Here is an 18,435-nt window from a genome sequence, read left to right on the forward strand (position 1 = left end):
GTATCTTTTAACATATGATTGGGGTAAGACTGGCATTTTAATGTGCATCAAAATTACCCAGAATATGTAAATTTAATGCTTGCTGAATTTTTACAATGAGGCTCAGCTGAGACAGACCTAGTAGGGTTTTGTGTGGTCTTACTTTCAAATTCATCCATTCTGATTTCATTTTTGTCACCTAAAAATAGGAAACATGCAGAACATACAAAGATAAATAACAGTATACTAGTTATGAATATTTTAATGAAGTGCAAGTGCATTAAATATTAATTACTGTACAAGAAAGTGTAAACCGATTTCTTGCATGCTGGAAAGGAGGTATGTTTGCTTTAAACTTATCATCATTTTGATGTTTTGATGTTTATTTGAAAGTTTAATGACCCAAGCCCAGTGGTGCTGACACAGATGTTCAAGCTGCAGTGTCCCACAATCATATTCAGTTTCATACTAAAATGAAATTCCTTGGTGTCTGTGTACTACATTCTAGTACATGTACATGTTTTATCTGAAAGCAGTCTTTAAAACCTGTCTGCCACTAGCCGTTTTGTTAAAACTTGCAGCAATATGGGGTTATAATACCATAGAAAAGCACTACGGCCTTTGCTTCTGGTATAATGTTGGTAACTGTTAAACACCATCATAGTAGAAAAGAAAATAACTGTACTTAAACATCTGCTCACAATATAGTAGGCCCTTTTACACATGAACAAGTAAACTGTTCTAACATTATTTTTTTTTTGACAGTTCAAATACTTGAAAATATGTGTGTATGTGTCCTGAAGCCAACAGGCTTTCACACACACCCTGCAGCATCAGTCTAGTCAGAGAATATACCATAATAACCAGAGGGTGGGTGTGGGTCTGTGAATTTGTGAGGGTACTTTGTGTGTAAGTCCATACAATGGTCCCCAAAGATTAGAAACAAAATACCACAACCTTAATGTTTCTGTATAGTAAGACGTCTGCTTGCTAAAAAAAAAACCTAAACTGTGATACGTTATAGAACTGAGTGGAATACCAAATATATTTTAAAATGGATATGAAGTTAAGGCTTGTATGCATTTTGGTGTACCTCACTCTAACCCTTCTTTGTTTATCATCTGTAGCTTAAAACATTCCTAGGTAAAATGTTGGGGTGTATTTAATCAAAGATTTCCTTTGCAATTCTTTAACAAACTTACTGTTCAGGGGGGCGGGGAGATCACTGTACTGGTATACATTTTTCTACTGGCCTTATAACAGAAAAAACGAAACTAATTATTTTGAAAAAAGAATTTGCACTTCCTCAGGTTTGCTTAGAAACTGCTCCAAAAGTAAAATATGCTGGTGACTTTATTAAACATACCAGTGCAGCAACAGTAATACATGATGATCAAGAACATGCACAGTATCATGGGATAGTAAACAGATGAAACATTTAATAGTATTTAAATTCAGAGAGTATAAAGTATTTCTTCACTGCCTTCAATTCTGTCAACTTCATTCATTTTTGTTCATCTCCCACTTGAAAATTATTTTTTTCAGGTAATTTCGAATGGACTCGCTGACAGTTTGTATTTGCAGTTGGGACATAGGGGTCTTTTTTAATGATCTAAACAGTGGCTGATCTTAATATCGTCACTTTTTAACCCCATAATACTCCTGCTGGTGTTTCCCTGCCAGGGCACATTTATCAAGCCACTTATGAACATTACTACATTCAATAAAAATACAGTGTAATGAAGTCTATTTTGACCCGGTTTAGGAATGTTATGGCTGTAGTTCCACCAAGGCTTAGATCATTAAAAGTGACGAAAGAACAGTGGAAATTCATCATATGTGAGATACATGTGGTTTGTCTTGTATGTATCCAAGTTATAGGTAGGTACTTTAAAACCAAAAAAACCTTTTTCATTGAAAGGTATTGTAATTGTTCAGATATATACTCAAATGTGATTTCATTAACGCTGGCCCAAAGGAACATGTAGGTGGCCTGTTTTTAGTTCACAGTTCATTGTTGATTAAAATAAATGTTCATGCATCTGCAGACTATAACAAGTCTGACTAAACAAAGTGAGGGTGGGGGCCAAGATTTGAGTTTAAGAGCCTGTATCTTAAAAAAAAGAAAAAGAAAAACTTACCACGAATGAAAGGCCATTTGGAACTGTTTGCCAAACAGTGATCCTCCACAATTTTTTTTTTTTTAAGGCAGCCCTCTCGAGCGTCTCACGTTTTACAAACAACGGTGCAGCAATTGAGCAGCCCTAGACATGGTTGGCTTATTTCCATCACACTCCATGTATCATACCGTTTTTTTAAATTTTTTATATATAACTATAACCCATAAACATAAGTTAACCTCATATTTAGTTATCTTTTCTATTAGATTTCCTTTTGTGTATGTGTTTTTATTTGCTGTTGGACTGAGGGTCTGCACATGAGCGCTAAACTTTACAAATACAGTAGAATTGGTCGGAACGACTGGGCTTTTAGGGTAAGAATGTGCGCAGCATGTGAACCTGGTTTATCTCTCAGAAATGAGCAGTGTGTAAAACATCAGTAGTAGTAATAATAATAATAATAATAATAATACATTTTAAAAAGCTGCTTAGAATAACACACATTGCAGCACGCTTACTCGCAGCTCTCAATAAAATGTACCAGTATTTTAACAAATAACCATAATGGAGACGACTGACAACTGGAATAAACAATATCCGATGTATTAATTGTGATTGCTAAATTATTTTTAAGCGATATATATATATATATATATATATATATATATATATATATATATATATATATAATCTCAAGATGTATGACAAAAAACACGTATTTTTTTATGTTTAACTTCACATTACGTTTAATGGCATACTGTATATGTCTAGATGACTACTACTCTACTACTACTAATATTACTACTACTACTACTACTCTACTACTACTAATAATAATAATGCATTTAAACAGCAATGTATTGAATTACATGATATAACTTGGTATATTCAATGGCACTGAATCATTATTTTAATTTTACTCTCACGCTATAACAAATGTTCATATAATTGTTGTCGTTTATACTGTCACGTTTGGGAGTCAAGTTTGTAAGCGTGATATTATAAGACCTGCATTTTTTTAAAGTTGCTAATATGCAATACAGTACCGATACTTGTCTTGAAATGTGTTATCTCGTCTTGCTTTATACGCATCCTTCGCGGTGGATGCACTGTTTCCATCTGTATCTCTTGCTTGTTTTTTAAATTTCACAATTCAACTCCATCCTCAAGAAAACTTCAGCTTTGGGTTGATATTGGCTGATGTATAATGTGCTCTAATTCAGTAAGGCTAATCGTGTGACACTGGTGTATTATCAGGCTCGCAGAATAGCCATGATAAAAGTAAATGCATCGACTACTTCAGAATATTGGAAGAATTAAATCGTACCATTGTCATGGAGTAAAGTTGTTACCGGTAATCGGACTCGTGTTAACAGTGTTTATAGCATTGTCATTCTGTATGAATGTTTAATTACTGTGTTGTTTTATTGTATTAAAAAGTGTTACCTTTATAGACAGTTACAGTAGCAATTAAATCTGAAAAGGTGTAATACTCAAATTCACCGAAGGGTGGCATGTGAGTCAAATAAACCAATAAATACACCTTGGCCAAACAAATGTACCTGTTTCCAATATTGAAGGGTATTGTTGCTGGAAAATGTTTTAATTTAAATGTGTTTTATTTGTATAGTCTCTGATAGATTAACGCTTAAGACAGGCACATATAATGTATAGATACAAGATATAATATATATATATATATATATAGAGAGAGAGAGAGAGAGAGAGAGAGAGAGAGAGAGAGAGAGAGAGAGAGAGAGAGAGAGAGAGAGAGAGTAATTTTAAATACATATTTTATGAAAGGACCCAAAAAAGAAAACAAACCAAGCATTATATCAAACCACCCTTAGATCTGCTCTTAATTAAACATTGCTTGATGGAAATGATAAAACCGCAAAATGCGTAACAGCATATATTTTCCTATTAAACTGTATGGATAAATGCATCACATATTTTAATTACCTTGTATAAGTCATAAATCTGAACAAGATAGGAAATTGCCTTTTGATTCAAAATTGAAAAACAAAACAATACGAATTATAAAGGCACATTTGTGAGAAAATCATAAAGAAATCTAACAAAGTTCTTGCTTTAATGAGGTGCAAGCCCATCCCAATTATTATTATTATTATTATTATTATTATTATTATTATTATTATTATTAATATTAGTAGTATTATTATTTTTTTAATCCATTTAGCATTTCGTTTAGTCAGTTACCTCAATATGGTCGCAGTTCAATATTCAGCCACGATTCTGCATAAATGGTAGTATTTTTTGTATTCAACAATGGCCTTTTTATTAGGGTTGGTGTATAAATTTCAGGTGTTTCAGTCACGAATCCCTATTATATAGTGCTGTTGGTGTGAACCATCCAATAAGTGTACATGTTGCAAGAACGTACACATTTTTTATATAGAATCTGCGGGTAAATCACATAATCTCCCACCGAATCCCTCTTTTGTAAAACTTACAGTATTTACTGAACATTATTTCAGTTTACAATTTTAGGTATGTTGTAAAAGATTAGTTTATATTAACACTAGACTTCAAGCATTCTACTTTTTTTGTTTTTTCTGTATGAACTCTTGAAGTGCATTTATTGCCTTAGAGGCAGTATTCTGTCTGATTGAATTATTCATTTTTCTTTGGTGCAGACTGGATGTAGAGATGGAGATATGACGTGTGGATATGATTTTTTTCAGGAACAAAGGGAATGTGAAAATGAAAGACAGACAGAGAGGCTGGCAGATGTGATGAGATGCGGTGAAGGTGTATCTAGCCTGAAACTCCCACTCATTCACTCCTCAGCTCTCCTCTCTCTCTCTCTCTCTCTCTCTCTCTCTCTCTCTCTCTCTCTCTCGCTCCCTCTCTCTGCAGCCCTGTGTGACTTCAGTTCACACAAACAGCTTTTTTTCTAGTGCAGCCAGCCCTCTGTCTATGTAAGTACAACATTCTATTATCAGCATGCAAATTCAAAATAACCGACTGTGTCCTCTCTGTTTTGCTATTGTATCTAAACGCGAACCGTTTATGATTAAGCAGTTCCTCTGTTTTGAATAAAAAAAAAAAAAAATTGTGACATAATTTAGGTCTTGGTAACTTTATTTTTGTAACTTTTTTTCAGCATGCTGTGTAGATAGCGCAACTTTACCAGGGAAAGGTAAATTGGAAACGTATACTGACGCAGCATAAATGAGGTAGTTCCTTTTATGCAAATATGTATTTTAGACACAATAATTCAGGTGTTGAGCACTGGTGTTTTTCTGACTAATTCACTTTTCAGAGTCCAGATCAGCACGTTTAACTGCACGGTGTAATATTATAGACGTGAATTGTTTTAAAAGAAAACAAATACATTTGAAATAACTATAAAGTTGCTGCTTTGCTAAAACATTGATTCGTTTACTGAAATCGTAATGTTTTCCCCCATTTTTCATACAAGCATTGTAAAGTAATAAACCCAACATTGATAGGTTTATTACTGTACGAGGTCTGAATAAAATACGTTATCCAAAGCTTTAAGAAAAATCTTATGAGCAAAAAGTTATTACGCGTATAGTAGCCTAACACAAAACAGTTACAGAGGACATTACATAGGACATTACATTGTGGTATAACAGGGAGTTTGTTGGTATGTTTTTCTCATTTCATGTTTCAAATTATTGTATTATTTCTCGTGGTTTAGTCATTTTCAATAAGAACTTGATCAATCAAAGTCACTGACAAACTTATTTTTTTAACCACCCATGTGAATGAGACACTAAGTATTGATTAACTATTGATCGATTGTTTATTGCCACATTTACAATGATCATATCTTGGAAATTCAAACTTAGCATGCTTGTGCACCGTCTTGTGTGTTTGTTTGTTTTAAATATTGCATTCACATTGTGTGTAATTGATCTCTGTAAAGTTTATCTATTGACACTGAAATGAGTGATGGAAATGGGAACCGTTTTATCTTCATTTGCATATAAGCATGCTCTGTTTGGCTTAGGTGTTAATACTTTACCAGGTATTAAAATGACTACCCATGAAAATAAAAATATGAACTTTTTTTAAACATACATTTTGAAAGCAGCTAATGGTTTGTGCCAAATGACAATCGGTCCTGCAAGTGCAACTTTTGGGGACATTATAAAAAAATCGAACTGAAGCCAGTCTGCACCGTACAACATCTTGTACAGCGAAATCACCCCGTTTCAAGACGAACTAGGTTGTTTTTGAAATCTCAAAAAAAAAAAAAAAAAATCAACAGCTGCACACAACATCACATTAAAGTAATTTACCTTTGAATGTGGACTAAATTATAAGACGCTTGTATCAGTATCACAGAAAGAAACGTTTGTACCAAGTGAATAATAAAGTAGCCTATACTTGTGTGCAATGATATACTTTTGCGTTTTTTTATAAGTTTTAGAAGTCATGGTAATTTAATAAAGTCGGTTAAAACACAAACCATTGCGACAGCAAGGAAACCATCGGTCTTTAACCTTTAATTGCAGGAATTCCATTTGTGTAAACAATGCTTGTGACTATAACGTGTAATATAGGGAGTTTAAACACGAAACATGAAAAACACGTAACATGAAAAAGCAAAAATCAATGGATTGTATAAAAACATTGACGTCTTGCACTGGACCTCAGAGTTTAATGTTAAACTTGAATACACTTTTTTTTAAGGAGTGTCTACCAAAAAAATACATGGAACTTACTATCAAGTAGTTAATATGACATATTCAGGTTTTACATACATTCCTCTGGGTAAAATATTTGAATGATAGAAATGTCTGAATAATACAAATATGAAACACGTTTTTAACACACTATCTGTTTTGGTTTTACATATGTGTGGTTATATGTGTATGTAACACTTATACTGCACACACAAGCAAAGTCGTACACACACGAGTTGTGTATGTTTGAATAGTCAGGAAAAAAATGTAACGTGGATAAACAGGTGCGCACATCAAGTGCCGAATTATATATATATATATTTTATTTTTATTGTGGTATCCTGGCACCTATATCTATATGTATTTATTTTTCTTTCCATATTTCCCTCTCTCTGTTTGTGGTTTCTGAATTACTTCGTATAGACTAACTTTAACCGTTGTCAATTTTTTTTTATTTATTTTTTACCCAACTATTTGCCTTGACCGTTATTTTCGTTTTCTTTCTGGGGTTTGTATAGGGACAATACCGTTACTGCGGAACAGTCCAAAATAAACACAGACACACACAATACCTGTGTAATTTTTAAAAAAACATATTCGGCTTTTCAGATTAGTAGCCCTATGTTGAATACATTTGTTTTGTAGAAAAACACAATGGGTTTGTTCGTTTTCGCACATATTTATAGTGCAGTTTATGCCTATTTGGTTATTTATAATGATATTATTATTATTATTATTATTATTATTATTATTATTATTATTATTATTATTATTATTATTATTATTATTAATGCCTTATAGAGTTACATTTAATTTCACATATCTTCAAGAATCCACTTTTAACTTTTCATCTTTAATACTGATGTATTTTCTTTTTTGCGCTTCAATAACCTTTTATATAATTGGAGCCCCTGGCGGCTTTTTAAGGCGATTTACAGTAGCGCGTGTTTTTTTTTTTGGGGGGGGGGAGCGCATTTTGTGTTCTGTCACCAAACTTTTTTATGAGCTTGGTAACTTCACACCTGTACCAGCTTGTTCCATTTCCCAACATTACCCAATAAAGTTCAGTGTAAAATCTTTTCAAAACATTTCGCCATGTGTTGTTACAGTTTTCGCACTTGAACTTTTGGCTGGCCGAGTTCTAATCAATGTGTACACTATGTCGACCTCATTTGATTTCGCCTTCTGCTGTCTCCTCTGCACCCACTGAGGTAACTGCGTTTACGAGCGCCGATGATCATTTAGCCACGAGAATAAAGCTTTCTCTTTTTTGTACCTATTACTCTTTATACGCAATGGTATGGAATCGGTTTTCTGTTTATGCTCTATCTTTAAGACCTTATAATTCCCGTTGTCTACGTATTTTTAACACTTTCTATTTAACATATTTTGTAGCCCAAACGTGTTTTTAGCCTCGTTGTTATTGTGTGTAAACAGCATGCAGCGCACTATCTGTTTCAGCTGTGTCTTGGAATGGTCTACCGTTCTTGTACTTACGTTGGCAACACTGGTGCCCAGTTCTGTATCTAATTTGTCGAAAAAGAAAATGAAAAAAAAAAAAACTGGCTTGCACGCTTCTATAGCCGCTCCGTTGCAAAGTTAATTTTAACCTACATGTCGCCTTATTCCTGGTCTCCTCTTCTTATTTACAAAGCCGACTTGTGTTTCAATTTTCTCTGGTGCACTCACTGTTTTTTTTTTTCTTTCTGGTGCTAGCTTTATTTCTTTCTCTGGTTGGACATGTTCTCTCCCTCCCTCACTCCCTCCCCTGTGTTGTCTGGGAGGGGGAGCCCTGCCTCCTTGCCTTCTCAGATCAATGCCCTGGCCAGTCACTTTCTGATGTTGCACGCCGGGAAATGCTTTGAATACTTGCGACATGGCCGCTCACAATGATTGCAAAGATTGACAGCACTAACCATCGCCTTCACTTGTTTCAGAGAGAGAGAAAAAAGATAGATTACAACAAAACATCATACCGGTCTTGACACATAAACTTCTGTATAAAGATCGGGATCCCCTATCCATGGCCCGGGGAAACACCAGCAGACTTTAGTTTCTTTCTGTTGTATTTTCCAGAAATCAGTAATTCTTTAATTAAAAAAATAAATAAATACCGAAAACCGGATACCTTAAGGACGCGCTTTTCTCATTGCCTGACTGGCTTCTATAAGGTAACCACGAATGATTTATTCTTTTAAACCTGTTGTTCGTTGCTTTTCTCTTCCTCTCCCTCTCTCTCGCTGTAGTATATTGCTGTGTTGTGTTTGCTGATTTGTGCTTTGTATAATGTGGCTAGCAGTAGACAAAAATCTGATTCCCCCTTTGCGCTCTCGCGCCCAGAGGTGGGTCTGTTTATTTACCTTTTGCTTTTATAAACTAGATAGCCTTCTGCGCTGTTTAATTGGAGGCATGACGAGTATAATCACAAAAGTAAAGCATCCTTGTTGTATGTGTGCTGCTGTCCTGTTTTAGTCGTGCGGCGATGTATGACTGCTGCATAGGATTACTTAATTTTAATAAATGGTACTTCTTACCTCAATTTAATGCAACTCTAATCCGCTCCCCTAGGAAAAAAAATACTAAACTGATTATAAAAGTGAAATTATGTGTACTCACTAGTTTTCATTACGCATATCTTTATGATACCTATATATATACACACACGATAATATTCTGCGAGAAGAGAGTTACTTTTAAACGTAACGTAGCTGTTTGTAACAGCCACATAGTATTCGATCTGTTGTTTAGAATGTCATGATTAATTCAATAAAGTTGGCCCCCTGTTCTTTTAGTCAACTACGAATATGCTGTTCTATGTGCTGGATGTTTAGACCTGTTTCTATGGGAAGTAATTTCATTTTTGTCCACAAAGCGGTACTATTTATTGAGAATGCACAGTGCGGTACTTCTATATAGGGATTACGTGTTAAAAAAAAGTTATTCTGAAAGTTGTTTTTTTTTGGTAATTGTTATAGTTAAATGTGATAGTAATATAAGTTAAAGATGTTTTCATTAATTCATGGGAAAGATAGAAATCCTAATTGCAATGGCTTGGAATGCTCCCTGACTTAACTTCCACTGGAGGTCAGGCAAATTGACCTTAAAAGAATGCATAAGCCATAATTTAAAAGAAAAACCTCATCCAGAGGCTGATCCAGAGAGAGAGAGAGAGAGAGAGAGTGAGAGTGAGAGAGTGAGAGAGTGAGAGAGAGAGAGAGAGAGAGTGAGAGACAATACACAACCTGGACAAAACAAGCTTCCTTTGCGAGCTGACAAAACGCTACAGCGGGAGTAGAAAAGAGGGAACCTGACTAAGTAAGTCATGAAAACTATACAGGCAATGCGAAGTTCACTTTCGCTCGATGCTATTCATAACGTTGTGGTCGTTATTGAATGAATACAAATGTTTATCAAGACAGGTGTTAATAAAGATAAGCTTTTCATTTCAAATGAGATCGGCATGCACGCTTTTTATTGCTAAAATCTTCATTAGGTAAAGCTGTGTGTAAATATTTTAAAAATTATTCAGTACATTTTTATTAAAAATAGACATACTTCGGGTTTTGTATGATTATATTATTATTTTATTTTCAATTCATATAGCTGGAATTCATTTTTCAGTGTTGTTTTAAAGTTTTTGGGCCGAATAGGTTACACTATTTTGTGGTAAATATGTTTCTGACCTTTATATGTCTTATATATGACCTGGGCACGGGTCTTATCGATCTGATTTCCGAGGTGTTTTTTTTTTTTTTTTTTTTTTTTTTTACACAAGGGGCTGCTGGTTTTGCGATGGCTGGGAAGGGGGCTGAAGGGTACATTTGAAAAGACAATTTAGTGTTGTGTCTGGGTGCTAAATGATCTTACAGGAGAAAGTAAGTGTGAAAGTATCCTGGGGAATTTAGATAGCTCAGCTCTAAGGGTGTTTCCCAAAACTACAGACAGTCGACCCTTTACAGATAACATTATACCCGCCTGTTTTTTTAGATATCATTTTTTTTTTTAAATTGAGTTTCGTATTTTTCATCTAGTTTTACATTTAAAGAAACAAGAGCCATGTTTCATTTGCCGATTGCATTTAATTTCAAATGAAATGGGATCCACTACGCACTATGTAGACATAAGTGAAAACGCGTTGTTTAACGGTTAAAAGGGAAAGCGGTAAAACAGGCATGTTAAGCCAATGACAAACAAATCAAATACTTAGATTTGTTTAAAGTTGTTTGTAGTGAAACAGTTTTTTTTTTTTTAATTCAAGTGTAAATCTGAAACATTTTTTTAAAGATCAGGATTTAATATCCCCTTTCTGCATGTGTTGTTCAATTAATCAAAATGTGTCGTTTTTATTTTATTTTATTTATTTATTTATTTATTTATTTATAGAGAACTTTGGGGCAATGATTCAGTTTTAAGTTCAGGTAGAATATATAATCTGTTTAGTAAGTCTACGCAGCTCCGCGTTTTCTTCCTTTCTAAATTGTGTTCCCGTCCGTAATAATAACTTTGTTTCTTATGCTACATTCTTGTCTTAAGTGAGAAAGGCTGTTTGTAAAACAATCCCTGGCTGATCCCAGTGTTGGGGTAAAGTTGATCCTGTAATGGCATTTTGTTTTGAACAGTTGCTGTTAGCTGTGAGTTGAAGTTCCCTCATAAGGTAAGGTGGCACTGGAGCTCAATGTAAGTCGAAATGGCACATTTATAATTAGACTGCCAATTCAGCACATTGTCCTGATTGCTATACAGGGGTATGCTGCAGTGTCTGGGATTTCAATAGAGGAGACTTAATTCATTCTCAGCCAGTTTTAGAATAGATACAGATGGGTCGAGGGTAAAGAAAGGAAACCAACGGCACATTTCAGTGGACGATTGTTTCATTCAATAATAGAAGTAATGTTTTTGATTTGCAGTTCGCTTTCAGTTGGCAAGCATTTTTGACTGAAGTTTTTAAAGAAAAAAAAAACAACTCCTCATGGTTATTTTAGAGGTTATTAATTTGATCTTTACAATTACTGAACAAATCGGAGGTCTAATGTCTAAAAAGACAAACAAGCTTTCAACACACTGCCCTGAGTAATTAATAATATTAAAGCAATGGACGACGTCGTCGGTGTTATAGTACAATTTCATTATTTTGGGTATACCTTAAAAATAATGCATTTTGTTCTGTGCAATGCATTTATTTATGTAATGTGATGTGTATATGTGTATATTTCTGTTTTGGGGTAAAACAATTGAGTTTCATTTTGTATTGTTTTGAATTCAAACCTATTTCATCAAATTGAGATAGGTTTTTTTAATGCAGATTTCTATAAAACGTCACGGTGGATGAAAATTCTTTGGACCATCAATATATATTTTAAATTAGAGACACTTTATTTTATCATCACTTGTTTCAAGGCTTAATTGTTTATTCACACACACACACACACACACACACACACATACACATTCTATATATATATATATATATATATATATATATATATATATATATATATATATATATATATATATATATATATATAATATTATTTATTTCTTAGCAGACGCCCTTACCCAGGGCGACTTACAGTCGTAAACAAAAAAGTAATACAAGGTGAGGGAGACAGGTTGAAATGTGTTGGGGTTTTTTGCGATTTGAGTAACAATGGTCCACATGATATCTTTCTGAGATATTAAATCACTGACGCATATGGAGACCAGTGCGTTAAGAAACTTGAGAGATCACGTTGACATACGCGAGCGCATGTGGCAAAGGATGTCCTCTGGTATTCGCCAATATAGACTTATAATAATTATGCATTTTTATTGTACAACTGTACAATGTTACAAACACTTCATGCAGTTCTAGCAAAAAAACAAAAAAAAACAAAAAAAAAACACAAAAAACACAGTAAAGTGTAAAAGTTAAAGAATGTAGTAAAAAGATTGCATACAAAATTAACATATTTTTACATTAATTTTAATATATAATGTAATCAGTTATAAATCAAACTACTTATTGTATTAGATAATCAAGTTGGGTTTCAGCCCCATGCAGACATCCAAATGGCCATATATTTCTACATAGATACCTGGGTCGAAATAATAAGGGAAAGCACAGAACAGTATACTAAAGTAGGTCTTACACTGTGTTTTTGTCTACAGGGATTGATATAAACTTTTTTATATTTGAAACATCTCACTGCCAGTAAAAGCCTTGGGAGAGGCAATGAACCCAGAAGGAGATCCTTTGCTATCATGCAGTCTTGGCAGAGGACTAACATATCGGTACAAATGTAAAATCCATAGATACAACCACAGTGCTAAGAGAGGAAGCCCCTATCATACCGAAAAATAACCACTTCCAATAAATCTGATGTCTAATCATATATATATATATACACAAACACATTTTTATCTGATTGTTCAAGAAAAGTTGTATTTATCAAACATTTGTCAATTATGTAATGTTTTTACGTGTTCTGCATGGCAATGGGAATTATCAGTTGGATTAGTGAAGTAGATTCTATGTCGGTTTTAAGTTAATTGAATTTTAATGCCTTCTCGTGGGACATCCTGTGCCTGTTTGGCATCAGTAGAATGCATTTATCAATCTAAAATTCAAGCATTCAATGAAGTTTAAATAATTCTCTTTCAATTAGTCACAGCAGCAGGCCTGCTTAGTGACTGAGATTTCTGAGAAACTGCAGTTATGGGTTACTGACTGTTTATCTGCTATAAATCAAAGACATTTATCCTTTAGATTTTTTCAAATATGTTTTGCAAGTCCACATTTATTGTAAATGTGTAAATCAGTACCTTTTAGAATTTGCAAATATGCAACAGCCTATAAAACATTAGAAGTGGCTGTGGAATTAAAAAGCAATAATCCCTTTTCAAGACTTTAGCACAATAAATCAAATCAAACAATACACAAATTATGATCAAAAAAGCGATTTTGATTTTAAATTCTCCTTTCAAAATAGTTGTTTTTTCAGGATTCTTTTTTCTAAATGCAAGTTGATCATATACAGTCATATGATGTGTGTTATTTTTGGGCTATTTCTTTTAAATCTGGACTAAAAGGGACACAATCAGACATACCTGGTCAGTCGCATTACTTAACTAGATCTGACAAAGCTGCTCTTCTGTCATAATTTTTATATTTCTTAGAGAATTATGTTTGATAAGGTAGACTAAAAAACACAATGATAAACTCTGCTTTTTTTGTTTTAATCACAATGGCGGGTAAAATCCTATTTTGAGGAAATTGACTTTGAAGCAGAGGCGCCAAGTACCTGCTGCTGGGTTTTATTCCTGAATAATAAAAGGTATTGTTGAGCCCAAGCTTTTTCTCTCAATGGTCTTTTTGATACATTATCGGCTTTTATAAACCAGTTGAATCCATACACTCTTTGATTCACATCCAGCGGTTGATAATAACTTTATTTCTTTACATTCATCATCCTAGGTGATAGCTGAACTATTCGTAAAATAATAATTTCAGCAGGTAATAAACCCTGACCCAGTCAGATGTCACACACTTCTTTGTAAAAGAGTTTAATGCATGAATATTCAAAGTCGCAGATCCTAAATGTTTCTTACCAGGATAACTTTCCTACATATGCTAGTTAAAAAGCACTGTTCCTTCCATTGAGTTAATATACAGGATAATATACTCTTGTATATCACTAAGGATCTGCTTGAGAGTCGGTAGTGGGATGAACCAGACAGAATCACAGGGAGGTGGTTAGTATTGATAGTGGGATTAGTTTTCTGTTTCGCAGTCGAAGTGCATTACCAATGTACCCTTTTAAAAGTATTTGTCGATAGAAGTGTACTTACTAATGTCTTCACTGCGAGACTAACGCACTTTATGTATGTCAATGTTTATCTTTTGATGATGTAATCTGTGAAACTTTACCCAGGAAAATAAATATCACAAGGTAGATGCTGATATTCTATTCAGACAAGTCTTAGGACTCTTTAAATAGGGCTTGAGAATGAGATTGACTCCACTGGGATTGGTTCAGGTTTGAGCAGTCATGATGACACTGTGACAGACCATTACAGGGTGTCTTATAACAAGTCCAACTCAATTTTGCTGGCTGTGGGAACTGTTGCTTTCAGGAGAAGTGACTTTGGATGTGGTGGTATAACTAAACACAATCTTTATGACTTACTGTATGTAAACCTCAGGCAGCAGTTTGCCACTGTAGCCCTGCAATGCTGTTACATATTGGTTGAGACCATGAAACCATGAAAGAAGGCTTTGCTGGTATGACCATTTTTGCTATAACTTTAATCTAATGCATTTCACACTATTTACGTATTTGGCTGCAGAGAACCATCAGAATTCTTTAAATTAAAACAATACTCATATAATGGAATGCTTGTGTAGTGTGTAGATTTTAACTTGATTTGTACAAGTACGAATCAGCTAGCCTGTACTTATCCTAACTACACACCCTAATTGCAGCCTTGCTGCAAACAAAGTAAAAACTTTGCAGGACACAAGGATCTTATATAGTTATGTACTTTGGCACATTATTTAACCATGATGGAAGGAGAGATGTATTGTTTCATTTTTTTAGGATAGTCATTGCTTTTTTATAGCATTGGTCTTTTTTTCCTTTTCAGTTACTTGGTTAATGGTTCTTTTTTCCGTTGGTAATTAAACTAATTTGTTGTGTATGATTTCTGGATATGTTAATGAAGGTTACACCTTGGGAACACTTTACTTGAATTCCAACAGTAAGTTATGGATCATACCCCAGGAGTGTAAAGAGCTCAGGTTCGCTATTGATTTGTATCCTTTGCGGAGGACAGGATATGTAAGTTACTTATACTGTATACATTTTCTGGTTTTGAAAGCTTTGGAGAGCATTTTTGTACTTCTAACTAGTGAGATGAGGTGTTGGGACTGGATTTGTGTTTATTTTATATGAATCAGATAAAGATTTCTGTAGTGCATATGAAGATGAGACAGTATTTCTATATCAAAGCTGATATATGTGGAGCTTTGCAGTAATTGAAATGCAGTGGCTTGGACTCCATGTATTAGCGCTGAAGCAAAGCGTTGTTGGGATCCTGTGCAGTGTGCGGGCGGTTGCCTCCTGCATACTTCTAGAAATATACTTATAATTTTGTACACATGTTTATGCCAGTCCACGCTCTTCTGTGGATAACTTGTCGGTAAGCCAAAACCATTTCAAGTTGAAGTTATTTTTCTTTGGCTACCCCCTCATTGTGGCTTTTTTGCATCACATGTTTTTTTCTACTGCCTGTTAGTATTCCATTTACAAAAAAAGTGGATGAAATTCTATTTATTATTATTAATTTCTTAGCAGACACACTTATCCAGGGCGACTTACAATTGTTACAAGATATCACATTATTTTTCATACAATTACATTCTTTTTTACACATTATTTGTACATACAAATACCCATTTATACAGTTGGGTTTTTACTGGAGCAATCTAGGTAAAGTACCTTGCTCAAGGGTACAGTAGCAGTGTCCCCCACCTGGGATTTAACCCACGACCCTCCGGTCAAGAGTCCAGAGCCCTAACCACTACTCCACACTGCTGCCCATTATTATTATTATTATTATTATTATTATTATTATTATTATTGCATATGCAACCTGTCCACTAGGATGACATTTAATCTTTTTTTTTGTATGATTGCATAATAATTTTTTCAGTTTGAAACGTAAAAGTATTTGTTGGTTTACAGTAATTATATGTAACATTGACAATGCATCAATGATAGTCAGGCTGAATTGAACAATACACAGAACAACCCCCTATGTACATTCTGTTACTGTTTCATTTATGCAAGCGTAGCTTAGTGGGAGTTGATTGCCCGGTGCTTCAAGAATTGCACAGTTATACTTGTGAGGGAAGATTAAGAAGAAAATTATCATGGACCACTGCATGCCACTAACTCAGTGGCCATGGAATAGTTATTGCTATGTGGGCCTTGAACGGTTCATGGATCATCCTTTCCCCTGGGTTCCTGTGCAGTACAAGGATAGAAGAAAGAGACCATGGAAAAAAAATAATAATATTGATGAGTTTGTTTTAAAATTTAATGAATTTCGTACAGCCAGTTCAAAAAGCAAAGGTTGGGCTCACTCAGAACTGCTATATTATTATACTTTAGAGACAGCTGGTTAGCCACGAAGAGAGCATAGATATCTGTACCAGGATCCCCTCCCTTTAACATCTTAAATATTGCATACAGTAGGAAAGTCAAAAATAACATTAGTACTTCATAAATCACCAGTAGGGTTTATTTATGGCCTATCAAAAATAACCTTGCAGGCTTTAAAGGGAATTTAAGGAAATGGCAACAATCCTTGCTGAGAAGCCTCAAATTTAAAACATATGGAAGGGGATTCTGAACAGGCAGTTTGGAAGGCAGCCTACTCTCTTGGGTGACTGAAACAAATGGCGCAATCTCTGCAGATCTCAGTGTTGAAATAAAACCAAAGACTGATGCTACAGGTTTTGATAACATCCATTCACTCTTCATTAGTTTGTTTTTAGCTGAATCGTTTTTTCTCTTTGAATCTGAATGGATGTCCAGAGTGAGTGTAGTTAATGACATTGTTTTCTAGGGTTTGATGGACAGGTAATATTTATTTTGTTTGGAACCAGTTGGTTGTGTAACCTTTGCAAAACGACGATGAAAGATTAAAAATACATTTGTGATTAGCAGTGACTGACAGCTTCACTTGATCTGCCTGCCTAATCTGATTTGAGGTGTGGAACTATGCTGCAAAGTTGTGATTTAATAAGCCAATCTACAATGCATGTTTTTGCTCCTCTTCGATATTTGTCAAGACAACACAAGCATCTCAAACAGCAGCTGAAACGTAGGGGCTTGAAGTTCTTGGATCGTGATGATGATCTCATTGATCCTTGCATGCACTGAATTCTTTTTTTTTTCTTCATTGCAAATGTGTCGCTATATGATAAATCAAAAACTTTATTGCATATATAAATGACTCAGGGTCACTAATTGATATAACATGATTTGTCACTCAGATTTACAACTACATGTACAGTCAATTTCGAAAAATGCATTTTAAATAATAGCACAATACAGTAGAACCTTCTTTATCTGACCCTCCCTCATGTCTAAACGAGCCATAATATTTTTGACTAGCCGATATCTCCACACACACACACATATATATATATATATATATATATGTATGTATGTATGTATATGTGTATATATATATTAGCTCAAAGAGCCAGCTGCCCAACGTTTCGATATGTTGTACATATTTTTCTCAAGAGAGCATGTGTTTGAATCAAACATTGGAGGTATTTGTAGTTTTTTGATGGCATGACAACCATCTCTCTCTCTCTCTCTCTCTCTCTCTCTCTCTCTCTCTCTCTCTCTCTCTCTCTCTCTCTCTCTCTCTCTCTCTCTCTCTCTCTCTCTATATATATATATATATATATATATATATATATATATATATATATATAGCTAGATACTGTAAATGTTTTTTTTTTCTTCCTGGGGAGTCTGATGTTATCTTTTAATAAAATAAAATGAGGAATTCACCAGTACTGCAATTTTATGTCAGTAAATTAAGTTAGGATTGTTGCATACAAGGAGCACAAAGTGTTCATTCTTAAACAGCTATGTTGG

The 18,435-nt window shown here is 34.3% G+C and overlaps 1 protein-coding gene across 11 annotated transcripts in view; it reads left to right on the plus strand.

The window, feature by feature from the left end:
* LOC117432189 (transcription factor SOX-6-like) overlaps positions 1-18,435 on the plus strand; it is a 182,245-nt gene that overhangs the window by 5,111 nt on the left and 158,699 nt on the right. For 2 of the 11 annotated variants that reach the window (XM_059001813.1, XM_059001819.1), the window contains exon 1: positions 4,942-5,041. The exons of 2 other annotated variants lie outside the window; for them this stretch is intronic. The gene's annotated coding sequence lies outside the window, so the exon portion shown is untranslated. Of the gene's footprint in view, positions 1-4,941; positions 5,042-8,524; positions 8,950-9,979; positions 10,094-18,435 lie in introns of those variants that run through there. 7 more of the 11 variants (XM_059001810.1, XM_059001816.1, XM_059001821.1 and 4 more) reach the window with 4 other exon arrangements.

The sequence above is a fragment of the Acipenser ruthenus genome, chromosome 27 (assembly GCF_902713425.1).
Source record: "Acipenser ruthenus chromosome 27, fAciRut3.2 maternal haplotype, whole genome shotgun sequence".
NCBI classification, from domain to species: Eukaryota; Metazoa; Chordata; class Actinopteri; order Acipenseriformes; family Acipenseridae; genus Acipenser; species Acipenser ruthenus.